Genomic DNA, 16,668 nt, shown 5'->3' on the forward strand with positions numbered 1-16,668 from the left:
TAGACGCGGAGCCACACTCATGCAAGCATACATTCCCCACGATGCCATCACACACACACACACACACACTGCAGACACGGGTCTCTGTGAATGCCAAACACACGCGATGGAGGGTGCCCGAGTCATCCACAGCTGGCTTATTTCCTCCTCATTTGGGTCTCCGCGGCTCACTTCTGCAAGATCTATTTCTCCTGCTCAGGAAACTTGGAATGTATTGGGGAATCCTAAATAAGGAAGCAATATGAAATTAAAACCTCAATCTGAAAAGAAGGAGGATATCTTAAAAGGGTGACCTTCCAGTCCCAGAAATCCTTAAAGAGCCCCGATTCCACTCATGTGAAAGAGAACCATTTAGCTCAGTTAACACCCAGAAAGAAAGAAAACCTGGCTCATTTTATTACTTGGGGTCCCCACTTTGTCATGTGCGTTTGGAACACTGTATTAAGAGAGTCCTATTTATGGGTGGTTTGGGACTCACCAAGCCACAGCTGGGTGACAACAGAAGAGGAATCCCAAACTGGCACCCCCATGGCTGTCCAAATGGCAGACAATCGCCTGGCACATTTGCCAGAAACTCAACCAATGGAAAACTGAATTTCCTCAACCTCCTTTTTGCAGCGTCTTTCCGTAACCTTGCAGCAGCTTCTGGAGACAGAGACTCAGCAGCTCCTACTATCAGAAGGCACATTTGGGGGTTGCTTTTAATAAATTGAAGCAGAAGCCTCCCATAACAAGGAAAGGACACAGGTTGGTTTTTATTGTTTTGGTTTGATCTGGTCTGGTTTTGGGGTTTTCATTTTTTCCTCCACGTATGACATCACTGTGTACCCTGGCGTATCGTGGCTCTTTCCTCCAGACTCTGGTGGTCCCTCATTCTGTCCCCTTGTGCCCACACAATATTCCATACTTGGCTAAGGAACATCGGGCAATTCCTGTCGGAGCTTCCCACTGGAGCGACGGGTGTTTTCTCCGAGCTGCAGACTTGATTTGCCTCGATTTTTTTTTTTTTTTGGCTCTGGTCCAAGATGTTTTCCTGTCATCATTTCACTGTCTTTTCCAGTAATCCCTTTCTTAAACATTGCCAACAATTAGTCGATCTATCTCTACCATCACCACTACCCCCCCAACCCCATATCCACGCAAGCACACCCTCCACTGAGCCCATCACTGTCTCGTCTTGCCTTGAAGTATAAGAAATTACAGCTTCTCATTAGCTGGAGAGCACGATTGGAACGGCTCTGTGTTTACTCACTTAGTAAGTGATGCTGGCCTTTTTAATTATTCTCCCTCCGCGTGCCATCAGAGAGCAGCAAGCTGTTCAAGTCAAACCAAACGACTGCACATCCTCCGCAAGGCAGTTGGAAGTAATCGTGTTTTACCTCACTGCTGCTGCTGTCTTCCTTGCCTGTCAGCAAGCCAAGGAATCCCCCCAAAGCTCTTACGTAGGAGATACCAAAACTGTGAGTCACTTTTCACTCCCAGAGCAGAGAAAGTCCACTGCGTCCTGCACGTAACGGCAGACCCAAGATGGGGGTTTCCTCCAAGCCATCGAGATTCCCTGGGACCAGATGTCCGGTCATCGATTCCTTTTTTCTTGCTATTGCTCCCTCTTTCTCTTCCACCCTTGTCCATTCCTTGGTTTTGAGGTGCTTTTCTCTTTTTCTCTCCCCTTCTGTGTTGCCGACAGCCGCAGACCCAGCAAGAGCTGGGTCCCTCTCGCCTTCTGTTATTTTTTTCCCCCTGCAGCAGCCTTTGGCTGCTACCTCTGCAAGCTGGATCACCAAAGACACACGACTCACTCACAATGAATAATCAATACGGATATTGATCTGGGGAAAATGTTTGTAAATTCCTGAAAGGGACTCAGGAGCAGGGGCAGGGAGGCTCGTGGAGGACGACACTGCAGTGCTCCACGGCCGGAGGAGGCAGAACCGCATTTGGATCCCAGGTCTCGCTGGCTCCGAGGTGACGGGTACCGGAATGCGTGCGAACCAGGGTGTGCGCGTGTGAGGAGGGGGTCCTGTATTCTCATTTCGCTACAGCTGCTTTCCCCGAAGAATCAAGAGCCAAATGGTCGGGGAGCTCCCGTCAGCGCCATGTCTTGGCTGCGGGCCAGCACTGTTTTGTTTTCATTATCACACGCTACTTTGCAATTTGCATAAATACAGGGTTATTTTTTATCGTGTCGCCCAAAAGATAGAAAAAAAAAAAATAGAATTCTTTGTTGTATGCAAGAAGGGCTTGCTGCCTACTCATCGAGGCTAAGGATTTACCTCCAAGGCAGGGCTTCGGAGCCTATGTAGAGAGCTCCAGAAGAAATACGCAAAGAAGCGGTAATCACAGAGAGAAAAGAATACAGGAGACAAAGAATGGAATTTAACGAGAACTGAAGGGCACTCGGCGTGGCGAAACCCAATATTAGGGATACATTTGCTTCTTGGAGAAGTGGCGTAGACTTAGACAAGCAAAGTAGAGATAAGGACCACCAGGATCCAACCCGTGTCCCTGTTAGACACATTTCACGCTCTCAGCTGGAATGAACTATTGATCCCTGGAGGAAAAGGTATGCAGGACAATGAACTCGAACTTGCCTTCTTACCCCCTTGCTGCTTCCAAAACGTAGAAAGAGTGAGCACAGATAGATAGAGCGTTCCCTCTCAGCTGCTATGCGCTGATGGTTTTCCAGCAGATGAGAGGTTTTAAATCTGGTCTTTTTCCCTCACTTGCCCTACACCTTGAGCAGTTCAGCTAAGCTCCCTGAATTGCACTTGCTCTAGTATTGAATGGGATTTGCGTTGTCCCCTCGGTTCTCTCATCTTCAGGAAAGTGAATGCAAGAGTGTGTTCAGCTAAACAACAAGATATAGGTGGCTTTCTCCTGCAAGCGCCTCTTGGCTTTGGGGATGAGACCTCAGATTCCTGAAGTCGTATCCCACAGTGATGCTGGGCATGCACCTGTGTCCCAGGGAGTGGTACCTCATTTCAGAAAAGCCTTCCAGCTCTCTCAGGCCATTGGATGGTGGTCCCCGCCCCTTTCATCTCTCCCCACACACTCTGTTTTTGCAATTTGGTAATAAAATCTCTCTGGGCTCACATCACCCTTTCTCCCATTGCCCTATCTATCTCCTCCTGGCCTGGTGACAGAAGGGCTGTGTCGCCTTTGAGATAGCCATCTAGAGTGAGACCTCCGCATGAGGATTCAATTCCAGCTCCCCCTGCCCTCCTGTCCTGAAAAGAGCTGTCTGCTTTATCAGCCAGCAGCAGCAGCGCCAGCAGGAACACTGATTTTTTTATTCCTTTTCTGGCTTCTGATTAGCTCTAGCAATCCAATTAGCAGAGGAATTTATATCACACGGGCTGAGGTGCCCCTACTCATCACAGTAGCTCAAACCCACTCATAAATTCTGCCAATCTTACATCTGCCTGTGACATGGATTAATTACAGCACCAGGCCTTCCCGAGTAGGTCTACTGATGAAGGTACATGTGAATATCAGAGTTAAGAACAGGCAAAAAGGGATGACTTTTGTCTATCACTAAGGATGTATAAAGGCTGCCCAGTGAAGTCACTTTTTTCTTCCGCTTGCATGTTGTTCTAAAGGGGCCAAATGGGCCAGAATGGGGCACTAGGGAGGATTCAGAAGTGGCCTAATCATGGCACACTCATGTATTTTTTTATTATCATTGAGACACATATTATGAAACTTCAGGGCTCTTTGAGACTAATTTTCTGCCACCAGTCCATACGTTCCCAAAACAGTTAAACTATTTAAAATAGTTCCATGAAGAGAAATGTCGTTATGTTCATTGGTTTTCCATTCCAGTTGGGTACAATCATAATATTGTCATACCCTTGCATCTGTCTACAATTTCATTCCAAATTCACCCTTACATTCATCAGTCTCTAGCATCTATCCATTCATCTAGCGATATTCATTTATATATCAACTATTTATTCTGCTTCCAAGTCATCTATTCATCCATGTGCATCCCGCTACTCATTTTCTAACCATGTATTGATCTATGAATATCTCTCTATTATCTGTCATCTCCTTGTCTATCCATTTGTGTCTCTATTAATTCATTCGTCTGTATTATCCATCTATCTGCTTTTCTATCTATTCATTAATCCATTCGTGTATCTATCCACTCAATCATCTATCATTTGCTTATCAGTTACCAATCCCTTTTTACTTTACTTTGTGCCTTTTGTTAGCTGTAATCTTAGCAGAATCCTAGATTCACATTCTCAATCATTTTTAAGGTAAATAACGCCCAATTTCCAAATGAAGTCTATAAAGGTTATATATTTGGTTCTCTGTCCTCTTTCAAAGAGTCTTATGAACTCAAGTCAGTCACTAGAATCACAAGATTTTAAATGAATTAAAAATTACAAGGAAACTGTTTTATCCTGGATTTCTGCAGCATTTTCCTTACTGAATAAAAGCATGCGTTACTAGTCCCTTTTGAACCATGCTGCCCTTAAAAGAGGGGAATTTCAAATAACGTCTACATGTAAATCTCATTCCATCTGTCATATCTACCACTGAGAGACTTTCATGAAAGGGACCCAATTCAAGTAGACCTTAATTGAGATTACTTTTATCATGAACCAAAACAGATATTAACCCTAAAAGTATCATGTAGTTATACATGTTTGGCTTTCTCCTATATCCAGGTTGGAGTTGAGGAACAATTTGGAAACTAAAAATAGTATTTTCTCCCACATTACTTTTATTCAAAATATATTCAAGTCTGGACCAAACCTTAAGATTCAACACCTTCTCAGAGTGACCTCTAGTCCTTTAGCTCCAAAGACAATGGGTCAAGCAAAGCGTCACTGGGTTGGGGAAAGATTCTAATGGATAAATCATATTTCTGTCTAAGACAGAAACCCCAGTTTGTTGCTGTGAGCAGAGAGTGCTGGGGAGCTTGGTTGGGCTTTCTTTCTGTTTCAGAGAATCACTTCCCAAGCAGTAGCACAAGTCAGAATCCTAGGTGAGCAGTAGCTCTTGTTATCTCTGACAATACTGACCATCTCTAATATGCTATTACTTGCAGGTAGGATTATCAGTTAAGAATCCTGAACAGAATTATATTGAGGTAAAGTCCATAGAGACCACATCAGTTCTGGAGTTGTAGTCCTAAAATAGCAGGCAGGGACCCAAGCCATGATGTCTTCCAAAAACACAAGGGAGAAGGAAACCAGCTGTTTCCTTTTCTCCTGTTAATGACACTTATTCTGTCACCATAGTTTTCTGGATTCCATTGTCATCAGAAATGAGACCACATAATCCCAGGTTCTGGTCATGGATTTATCTGTGATGCTAACCAAGGCTGACCTCTTCATGAACTACAGTAACTCAGTGCCTCAGGCCCACAACATTTTTAAGGGCCCTTAAAAGTGGTTTTCGGTTTGGTCTTGTTTTTTGAGACAGGGTCTCCCTCTGTCACCCATGCTGGAGTACAATGGTGCAGCCACAATCCACTACAGCCTTGACCTTCCAGGCTCAAGCAATCCTCCCAGCTCTGCCTCCCAAGTAGCTGGGACTACAGGCACATGTCACTACACCTGGCTAATTTTTGTATTTGTTGTAGAGATGGGGTTTCACCATGTTGCCTAGGCTGGTCTGAAACTTCTGACCTAGAGTGATCTGCCCGCCTCAGCCTTCCAAAGTGCTGGCATTATAGGCGTGAGCCACCACGCCTGGACTTGATTTCTTTTAAACTCATTTAGAAAGTAAACTTTTAGGTCAAAGAAAATGTTTTAACACATAATATCTTTAATTTTAATATTTATCTCTATACCAATGCAGTCATAAAATATAAGTTTAATAATTTTTAGAAAGGAAGGGGCCCTGTAGGTAAAAGCACACAGGGCCTGCAAAAGTCATATGTAATGTGGCTTCAATGTTAACCAGATTATCAATAACTTGGTTGTTATGCTCCAAAAAGCATGATGTCTAAGTACCTGTACAGGAGCCAGACTACCTGGCTTCAAATCCTGATGGCACTGTGTGCTAAAGTCATTTTCTTTCTCTGGTTCTCACTCTCCTTATCTTTAAAATGGAGATAATAATAGTGCCTAATACATAGGGATGTTGTGAAGGGATGTCAGTTGCTTAGTATAGAGTCTATACATAATGAAGCCTACATAAAATTTGCTATAATAATTGTTGTTGTTTCAGCTTTGATGTCTTTTTTTTTTTTTTTTTTTTTTGGACAGACTCTTGCTCTGTTGCTCAGGCTAGAATGCAGTGGTGCAATCTCAGCTCACTGCAATCTCTGCCTCCATGGTTCAAATGATTATCATGCCCTCAGCCTCCCGAGTAGCTGGGATTACATGCTCACACCATCACGCCTGGCTAATTTTTGGATTTTTAGTAGATATGTGGTTTTGCCATGTTGCCCAGGCTGGTCTCGAACTCGTGAGCTCAAGAAATCTGCCTGCCTCGACCTCCCCGAAGTGCTAGGATTACAGACTTGAGCCACCATGCCGGTCTAGCTTGGATGTTTTTGCCTTAAAAACCTATCTCTCTGTAATCCAGCAGCTATGACCAAATCAATTCCTTTTCTTAAAAAAAAAAAAAAAAAAAAAAAAGATTATCTTCTAGTCACCATGGAAGGAAGAAAAAGGTGGTAACTGAAGTTTCCTCCCTTCTCTGAAAATCAGAAAATTTTCTCTCCTATAAGTAGAAAGTTCTGCAGTCTACCTGGAGCTAGGTCTTTCTTCTGCATTATAAAACTCTTTTAATAAATCAGCGTCATCTCTCCTGATCGGAGATTTGATTCTTTCCTAACCTAAAACAATCCTGCAAAAATCTTATTAAGAACCACAGGTTAAAAAGAATATTGTCAAAACTTTCTCTCTCCTTTTCTCTCTTTACTTTATCATCTCCTCATTTTTTTTGTCATTTAACTCCAATTATGAGATGCTAAGTGCTTTTGGAAATTCATTGTTAATATCTTCTTACAGTGCTATTAACGTAAATCAAGTTTAATAGTGTCCCAGCAAGTGTAAAAGCAATCAAAAATTCAGTACTCACGAATCATTCTGTAATTTCAGCATAAAATGTTAATAGAAATAATATCTAATACCATAAAATATCGGTAAATTCAACTTTAAATATACGTGATGAATTACTTCACTATCCTATAGCATTGGTGGAATATTCTAGTATGAAATACTTAATTGGCCAAGCCATACCTCAGTCACGCTGAGGCTGCTAGAAGACCCCTCCTCTGCTTCATACTGACTAGCCAATCCTGGACGAATGAATAGTTCAATCAAAGGCATTTCCTTATCCCAAACAGACTGATGTAATTGGCAATAAGAAAAAAATGTGTAAGATTAAGGTGGGAAGTACCATCAATTTGGAAGAATTCAAATACATGCAAACAAAGACATTGGAGTTGAAGTGTAAGAGCACTGATGCATAACTACAAGGCCTTATTCTCTGTGCAATCGGCAAAGGTGGCTACAGTACACGCTCTGTCTTTGGGGAGCTCACATCTCATGAGACAGGCCAAGGCCAAGACCCATGGCTAACATTTCAGACCCAGCAGTTAAAACGGCTTTCCTCCGTGCTCATAGGAAATCTCTCATGAATCCGTACTTGGTCAATTAATTTTAAATGTTGACTAAAGCAGGAGCACACTTTTTAAAATAGCATATGCTTTAAACATTTCGGCTTAAAACAACATGTGTACATTCACTCACAGATTCTTAGATGTAGGACGAAGCCGTTCCTGTGAGTGATCCACTTAGAGTTCCACACTGTCTTATTGCAGGAACCAGCTCCCTGTTGCTTGTCTACAGTTTCCTGTTTCCATTTCTTTGGAAGGAAGGGAGATTTTGAGGCACTTGGGAGGCCCTGGGTGCAGAATCCTTCAGTTACAGTTGTCCTGCCAACATGGCTATTTATAGTGACTGACGTGATTGTTTTCACAGAGCTAGTTTAGCTGTCACAGAAGCAACTCTTTTTGTGCCCCTATGTCCCCAGTTTATATTTTATTTCATTAAGTGGTGTATTTTATGAACAAGAATTACTTCCATGAAGAGGCTTAGGGGCAAACACTTTTGACTCCTAGGAAGGACACATCTCAGCTTCTGGGGCCAGGAGCTCAGGTGCTCAAGAGTGTAGGGTATTACCTGGGACTGTGTGGAGTGCCGTAGGCGTCAGTCAATAGGGCTTCCAAAAGGAACGGATGGTGACTTCAGTTCAGTGAGTTAGTGAAGTGGATGTTGCTTACAGAGCTTACAGACAAGCAATGCAACAGTGGGTGGGAACGAAAAGCCACATGGGCCAATATTCAGCCTGTGTTCAGATGACACTATGCAGAACACAGTCTTCATGGGTCATGACATCAGAGGACCAAGTTGGTATCTTCAGTACCCCTACCTGAACAGCTTGTGGTGGATATGACCTCTAGACATTTATTCAAATCTTTTCAATTTTTTTTTTTTTTATTTTGAGACAGGGTCTTGCTTTATCACCCAAGCTGGAAGGCAGTGGTGTGATCACAGCTCACTGCAACCTCAACCTTCCAGGCTCAAGTGACCCTCCCACTTTAACTTCCTGGGACCATGGGTGTGTGCCACCGTACCACTAAGATCTCCCTATGTTGCCCAGGCTAGTCTCAAACTCCTGGACTCAAGCATTCCTTTCACCTCGGCCTCGCAAAGTGCTGAGATTATAAGTGTGAGCCACCACACCAGGCCCTCAAATCTTTTTAAACCTGGCTTGATTTATAGCCTATAAGGCTGTTCAGAAAAATAAGCCTCAAATGTTTACTCTCTGTTGTAGACAGTCATATTTTCCATATTTGTCCCCAAAAAGGATTCCTTAAACTAATGCCTCTCCAAGTGTGTAATACATACCCACGGTGATGTGAAAGACAAGACTTGGCAGTACGCTAATAATTTTTTAAATTTTAACATCTATGCATATATAAAAATATATAGCCAGTACATAGTCTCATGATTTCATAGATATTATCTCTTAGGATGAGGCTAAATCTATTTAAATAAGTATGAGTCCATTGCAAGAAAAATAATCACAGTGAAGGTGGCACAGAAATAGGGCAAAATCATGAAGGTGATAGGCAGGTGACTGAAGTTTAGGAGAACCAGCTTAAGCTTTAAGAGGCATCTCTAAATCAGAGCATTCTGCAATTCAACCACCTCCACCATTCAGACTTTCCAAGCAGAAGATCATGGAAGATAGTCTGTGTTTATGTCAAGCAACTTTCCTTTTTGATCTTGTGCCAGTTGCTGGTACACCCTCATTGTCTTTGTCCATCCAGTTGAAACATTCAGGTTTCCACACATGAGCCTGTGTTTGAAAAAGACACCTAAGAGGCATCTTTTTAGCAAACAGTCTACGTGGCTACTATAGCATTTCATCAGTCAGGAGAAAATAGAGTCCTTTTTCCTATAAGGGAGACTCTTTTGGCCATGTTTCTGCAAAATCTCTAGAAATGTGGTGCCAGGTACTTACTCAGAAACAGCCTTTGAGAAATGCTAGCTTGTGTTCCTTGACTTGTCTTGGTCAGATGAGGCCCATCTGCTTTTCATGACTTGTCCTTGGAAAAGTGCATGTCAAGCAAAGAAATGGCAACCACATAATGTGGTAGCTGGTTTGAACAAGAAAAACCTCCAACTATTTTATATGTACATTGTGATGCTAAATCTACTTTTTGTAATACGCTTTGGAGCAGTGTACGCTCACAGCAAAATTGAGGAGCAGAACAAAGAGTTCTCATTTACTCTCTGCCTTCACACATGTGTTGTCTCCGCCATTATTAACATCTACCACCAGAAGGACACATTTCTTACAACTGGTAAACCTACATTGACACATCAGTATCACCCAAAGTCCGTAGTTCTCATTAGGGTTCACTCTTGGTGTTGTATATTCTATGGGTTTGGACAAATCTATAATGACATGTATCTACAATTACAGTACCATACAGAGTAATTTCACTGCCCTAAAACTCATATATGCCCTGCCTACTCATCCCTTCCTCCTCGCTAGCCCGTAGCAACCGCTGATCTTTTCCTGTCTCCACAGTTTTGCGTTTTACAGAATGACATGTAGTTAGAATCATGCAATATGCAGTCTTTTCAGACTGGCTTTTTTCACTGAGTAATATACATTTATGTTAATAGTGTGTTTCTTTTTAGCACTGAATAATATCCCATTGTCTGAATGTACCATGGTTTATTCATTCACCTACTGAAGGACATCTTGGTTACTCTCAAGTTTTGGCAATTATGAATAGACCTGTTATAAACCTCTGTGTGCAGGTTTTTGAGTAGATGTAAGTTTTCAACTCATTTGGGTAAATACTAAGAATAGTTGCTGGATCATGTGGAAGAGTATGCTTAATTTTGTAAGAAATGGTTAAACTGTCTTCCAAAGAGGCTACACAATTTTACATTCCCATCAGCAGTAAATGAGAGTTCCTGTTGCTCCATATCCTTACCAATATTTCATTTGATGTTGTCCTTATTTTGGATGTTGGCCATTCTAATGGGTGTGTAATTTGCACTTTGTTAATGATGTATGACATGGAGCATCTTCTCATATGCTTGTTTACCATCTATATATCTTCTTTGGTGAGATGTCTGTTAAGGTCTTTGACCCATTTTTTACTTAGACTCTTGTTTCCTACTGTTGAGTTTTAAGAGTTCTTTGTATATTTTGGATAACAGTCCTTTATCAGATATTTTGTTTGTAAATATTTTCTCCTAGTCTGTGGCTTGTCTATTAATTCCCTTGACCATGTCTTTGGCACCGCAGAAAATTTTAATTTTTATGAAATCTAGTTTATCAATTCTTTCATGGACCATGCTTTTGGGGTTATAGCTAAAATGTCATCGCCAAACCCAAGGCCATTTAGATTTTCTCCTATGTTGTTATCTAGGGGTTTTATAGTTTTATGTTTTACATTTAGGTCTTTGACACATTTTGAGTTAACCTTTGTGATGGGTTTAAGGAGGTTTATGCCTAGATTCATTTTTTTATACTGGATGTCCAGTTGTTCCACCAACATTTGTTTAAAAGACTATCTTTCCTCTGTTCGATGGCCTTTCCTTCTTTTTCAAAGATCAGTTGACTATTTATGCAGGTATATTTCTGGGCTTTCTATTCTGTTCCATTGATCTGTCTGTCTATCTTTTTACCAATAATTTACTGTCTTAATTGCTGTGCCTTTACTGTAAGTCTTGAAGTTGGCTAGTACCTGTCCTTCAACTCTTTTCTTCTCTTTCAGTATTATGTTGGCTATTCTTGGTCTTTGCCATCTCCATATAAACTTTAGAATCAGTTTGTCAATGAACATAAAATAACCTGCTAGGGTTTTGGTTGAGATTACACTGAATCTATAAATCATGTTGGGAAGAACTGACATCTTAACAATATTGAGTCTTTGAATCCATGATCATGAAATATCTCTCCATTTTTTTGAATCTTCTTTGATCTTCCATCAAAGTTTTGTGGTTTTCCTCATCTAGATCCTGTACATATTTCGTTAATTTTATACCTAGGTATTTCATTTTGAGGAATGCTCATTTAGATTGTATTGTGTTTTTAATTTCAAATTCCATTTGTTCATTGCTGGTATATAGGAGAATGATTGAGTTTTGTATATTAAGCTTGTATCCTGCAACCTTGCTATAATCACTTATTAGTTCCAGGAAGGCTTTTTGTTGATTTGTTTCAGATTTCCTACATAGACAATATCATCTGTGAAAAAATCTTATGATATAAGAGAAAGTAATAATACTTTAAAGTTAAGTACTTTAAATGCACAACTTTGCATTGTCTATCTTAGTGTATAACACTCATATCAGGAAAGATTATTCACACTTAGTATTGTATTTGTCTTTGGGAAATAATTACAACCGGAAGTGACTACATCAGGGTTAGCAGTATTATAGGAGTATGAAGAAAAGATGTAAGAAGCTCTGAGAAACAATCAGAGATGTGAAAAAAAGAGTTCATCATTGAGTTATATATAATAGGGAAAATTTTAAAATAATGTCCAACAATGTATTAAATAAAATACAATTAAATATTTAACTTTATTAAATAAAATATGGTATGTCTGTACAATAATACATCGTGCAGCCATGTTGTGAAGTGATACTTAAAGATATGGAAAGAATATACAATATATTGATATGTGATTTTTTCATTTTTTTTTTTAAGAATGAGTACAATAGAGGGTCTTTTTATTTGAATAGTACTTTATAGTTTACAAATCACTGATAACAAAAGATTTTGATCTTTTTTAGGACGTGATCTCTTTGAGAAGATGATAAAAACTACAGACCTTATTTTCAGAAAAAAGAAACAGTACGTTACGTACACACACAAACACAATTTTACATACAATTCAGAGAAGATGGGAGTTCCCATACATCTTTTCTTTTTTTCAATAGTTTTTGGGGAACAGGTGGTTGTTGGTTACATGAGTAAGTTCTTTAGCAGTGATTTCTGAGATTTTGGTGCACCCATCACCTGAGCTGTGTACACTGTACCCAATGTGATATGTGATTTTTTAAGAGGTTACAGATTAGTATAGATAGGAGATCGCAATTTTATTTCAAAATCTATAAAAATGTATGCAATTTTAAAAATAAAATGTAGGCCGGGTGCGGTGGCTCACGCCTGTAATCCCAGTACTTTGGGAGGCCAAGGCGGGTGGATCCACGAGGTCAGGGATGGAGACCATCCTGGCTAACACAGTGATACCCTGTCTCTACTAAAAATACCAAAAAAAAAAAAAAGAAAGAAAAGAAATTAGCCGGGCGAGGTGGCGGGCACCTGTAGCCCCAGCTACTCAGGAGGCTGAGGTAGGAGAATGGCGTGAACCCAGGAGGCAGAGCTTGCAGTGAGCCAAGATCGCACCACCGCACTCCAGCCTGGGTGACAGAGCAAGACTGTGTCTCAAAAAAATAAATAAATAAAATGTATACTCATGTATAAGTAATCTATAACAATAAAATATATCTTTATATATGAAGATGTATAAAATAGATACACCAAAATTATAACCATGAATAGAGGTATTAACAGTGATTTTTATTTTCTTCTTTGTATCTTTTTGCAGATTACAAATTTTATACAGTGGGCACACATATCTTTTGTAAGCTGAAAAAATAAGACATGTATAATATATAGAAAAGCACATTCTCAAGTTCAGTCTTCTACGGAGGTCAGAAGCAAGTCAAGTTCAAAATCTCCAATATGATGACTCGATTTCAACAATAGGGTTATGCTGTGCCTCCCAAGAGTCTTTGTCCCTAATGAATTCCATGGTGGAATGCCCCCAGAGATCAATGTTTGGATTCCTTTGCCCTTGATAACAGTGCTTCTCCCCAGCTCTAGGGCTTTCCCCATATAGGATAAGCCCAGAAATTCCCTGGATCACTGTTGTCCCTGAGTACACCTCCCTCCCATACACAAAAACATCCATCCCCCATGCTCCACCAAAAAGGGTTCAGGGACTTCACTATCCTATAGAGCATCCTTATGAAAATTAGAAAATGGAGGACATTAGTAGGCAAACTGTAAACACACACACACACACAAAGAATGCAAGAATGCAACCCCTCTGGGTGAACACAGCCCCACAGACACTTGCCTTGGCAAGCAAAGTGCAGGGTACATACATCTCAGCTCCCACTAGCCCCCTTCACCAGATGCCTTTGTATAGCACAAAAACTGCACAGTGAACATAGCAGCATGAAGGGATTCTATAGTCAAAGAATTTTGGAAAATACTGCATACTATGTGTCTGGCCTATTGGAGCTTTAGGACGTACATTGCAATATTAAAGCCTCTGGGAAGGCCTGTAAACCACAACCTGTTTAACGTCCTTTAACATAGTATTTCTGATTTGTTTGTCAATGGAAGCCCAGTCCTTGTTTGTTTGTTTGTTTTATTGGTTTACATTTCACCTAGCTTTCCCCCATGTTTTCTTTTTTTATGTCAAAATGTTATTTTATTGTTTTATAATTTCAACTTTTATTTTAGATTCAGGGGTACACATGCAGATTTGTTATATGAAAATATTGTGAGATGCGGTGGTTTGGGATACAATGGATCCCATCACCCAGGTAGTAAGCATAATACCCAAAAGTTAGTTTTTCAACCCTTGCCCCTACTCCCTTCTTATCCCCTCTAGTAGTCTCCAACATCTGTTGTTGCCATCTTTATGTCTGTGTATCCCCAATGCCCAAACGTGTTTTTTTTTGTTGTTTTTTGTTTTAGTTTGTTTGTTTATTTTGAGAGGGAGTTTTGCTCTTGTTGCCCAGACTGGAGTACAATGGCACAACCTCAGCTCACTGCAACTTCCACCTCCCAAGTTCAAGCAATTCTCCTGCCTCAGGCTCCTGAGTAGCTTGGATTACAGGCACGTGTCACCACACCTGGCTAATTTTTGTATTTTTAGTAGAGACAGGGTTTCACCATGTTGGCCAGGCTGGTCTCAAACTCCTGACCTCGGGTGATCACCTCACTTAGGCCTCGGAAAGTTCTGGGATTATAGGTGTGAGCCACCACACCCAGCCTCCAAACATATTTTTCAAAAGAAGCCTTGCCCAATTTCCTGGGTCCCTGCTGACTGGACGAGGCAGCCTTCAACTCTCACCAACATGATTCCAAGATAGGACCAGTCCAGAAGAAGCCATCACAGTACTCTCTACACACTGCCTTGTGGGCCAATTCTTTATTTTAGAATCTCTTATCAGCTACCATTTGTTGAAATACTGATAGGAAATTGCAGTACCCCTCAGACAGCAGGGTCTCTTAGATGCAACAGGGCTTTAAGTGTCAACTGGGCATGCCTGAGTATTATCCTGCCCCAGTTGTAGGGTGTCTCTACAGCATGACATGTTCATATACTGCCTGCACCATTCCTTAATATTTCCTGTAGTTCTTTCTTTATTTCTGGCCTGCCCAACCACAGCCCTAGAGGCAAGAATGTGAACTTTCATCAAGCAGCATGGGTTGAGTGCCTATCACGCTGGTACTTATTAATGGTGATTGACAGTACAATCTGTTAATAACATGGCGTGTTAGAAACAATCACAACAGCATAGGTCTGTATGCTGTTTCTATGAATTTTGGTTACCATAAGGAGAACCAAAAACCACATCTAAGAACCTAAATGTCCATCGACAGATGCATGGACAAACAAAATGTGATCTATCCATACAGTGGAATATTATTCAGCCATTTAAAACATGAAGTTCTGATACATACTTCAGTATGAATGAACCTTGAAGACATTAGGTTAAGTGAAAGACCAGACACAAAGGGCCACATATTGTAGGATTCCATTTATGTGAAATATCTAGAATGGACAAATCCAGAGATTCAGAGAGTTGATTTGTGGTGGCCAGAAGCTGGGGGAAGAGGAGATGGGAGAATGACTGATGATAGATATGGGATTTCCACCTGGATGATGAAAACATTCTGGAATTAGATGGTGATGGTTGCACAACATTGTGAATGTACTTCATGACACTGAATTATACGCTTAGAATGATTATAATGATAAATATATTGTATGTGTTTACTTTTTTATTTACTTATTTATTTTTTGAGACAGGGTCTCACTCTGTTACCCAGGCTGGAGTGCAGTGGCACGATCTCAGCTCACTGCAGCCTCCACCTCCCGGGTTCAAGCAATTCTACTGCCTCAGCCTCCTGAGTAGCTGGGATTACAGGCACACACCACCACACCCAGCCAAGTTTTGTATTTTTGGTAGAGACGGGGTTTCGCCATGTTGGCCAGGCTGGTCTCGAACTCCTGACCTCAAGTGATCTGCCCACCTCAGCCTTCCAAAGTGATGGGATTACAGGCATGAGCCACCACACCTGACCTGTATTTGTAGTTTTTAAAAAACCAAACTAATTTTAAGAAAGCTCTGGCACTGCTGAGATGCTTAAAAGAGTTAATTGGGTCATTCCTACAGCCAGCTCAGCACTATTCTCCATAATCCTGTATTTCCTCATCCAAGAAGTTTCACTGGATAGACTAATCATCACATCTCTGTTATGAGATTTTAAGACTGGAATTTCTTTTAATCATTCAGGCCAAACTGAACCTGAATGAAAAAGGAGTTTCCTTTTTCTTATTTAGGCATGATTGTGATGCACTGCAAAATTTTTCTGATGTGCTATCTCTAGCCTCCTAATGTCTATAAATATCAATAAGGCCACACCATGTACTGGGCTCCATTCTGGCTACCCCATTCTGTAGGATGGGCGGTTCTACACTGCACTAAATACGCAATCACTGAAGGCCCATTAGGGTTGGAGGAGAGGATGGAGTAACAAAAAGCTTTTATTCTCGGAATAAAACTGGAGGGCACCAGAACTTCTATACTGTAGAAATGACTTATGGACCATATCAATCCCTAATAAAGATTGTTTAGTTTTGGCTTTTTTCAATCCTGGTGTCTGTAGGTTAAAAGAGTTGAATTTTTTTTTAGGTTAACTACAAAGCCACCAGCAGGGGGAAGTGTGCAAAGAGAAGTCTGGACCGCCTTTGGGGCCCCAAAATGTCCAGGGCTCCTCTGTAAATAGGGAGGTTTCTTTTGTGCCTTGGGTAGAAAAAAATAAATGGCCCTATTGTAAGACTGTGAGAGAAAC

The sequence above is a fragment of the Theropithecus gelada genome, chromosome 20 (assembly GCF_003255815.1).
Source record: "Theropithecus gelada isolate Dixy chromosome 20, Tgel_1.0, whole genome shotgun sequence".
Classification (NCBI taxonomy): Eukaryota; Metazoa; Chordata; class Mammalia; order Primates; family Cercopithecidae; genus Theropithecus; species Theropithecus gelada.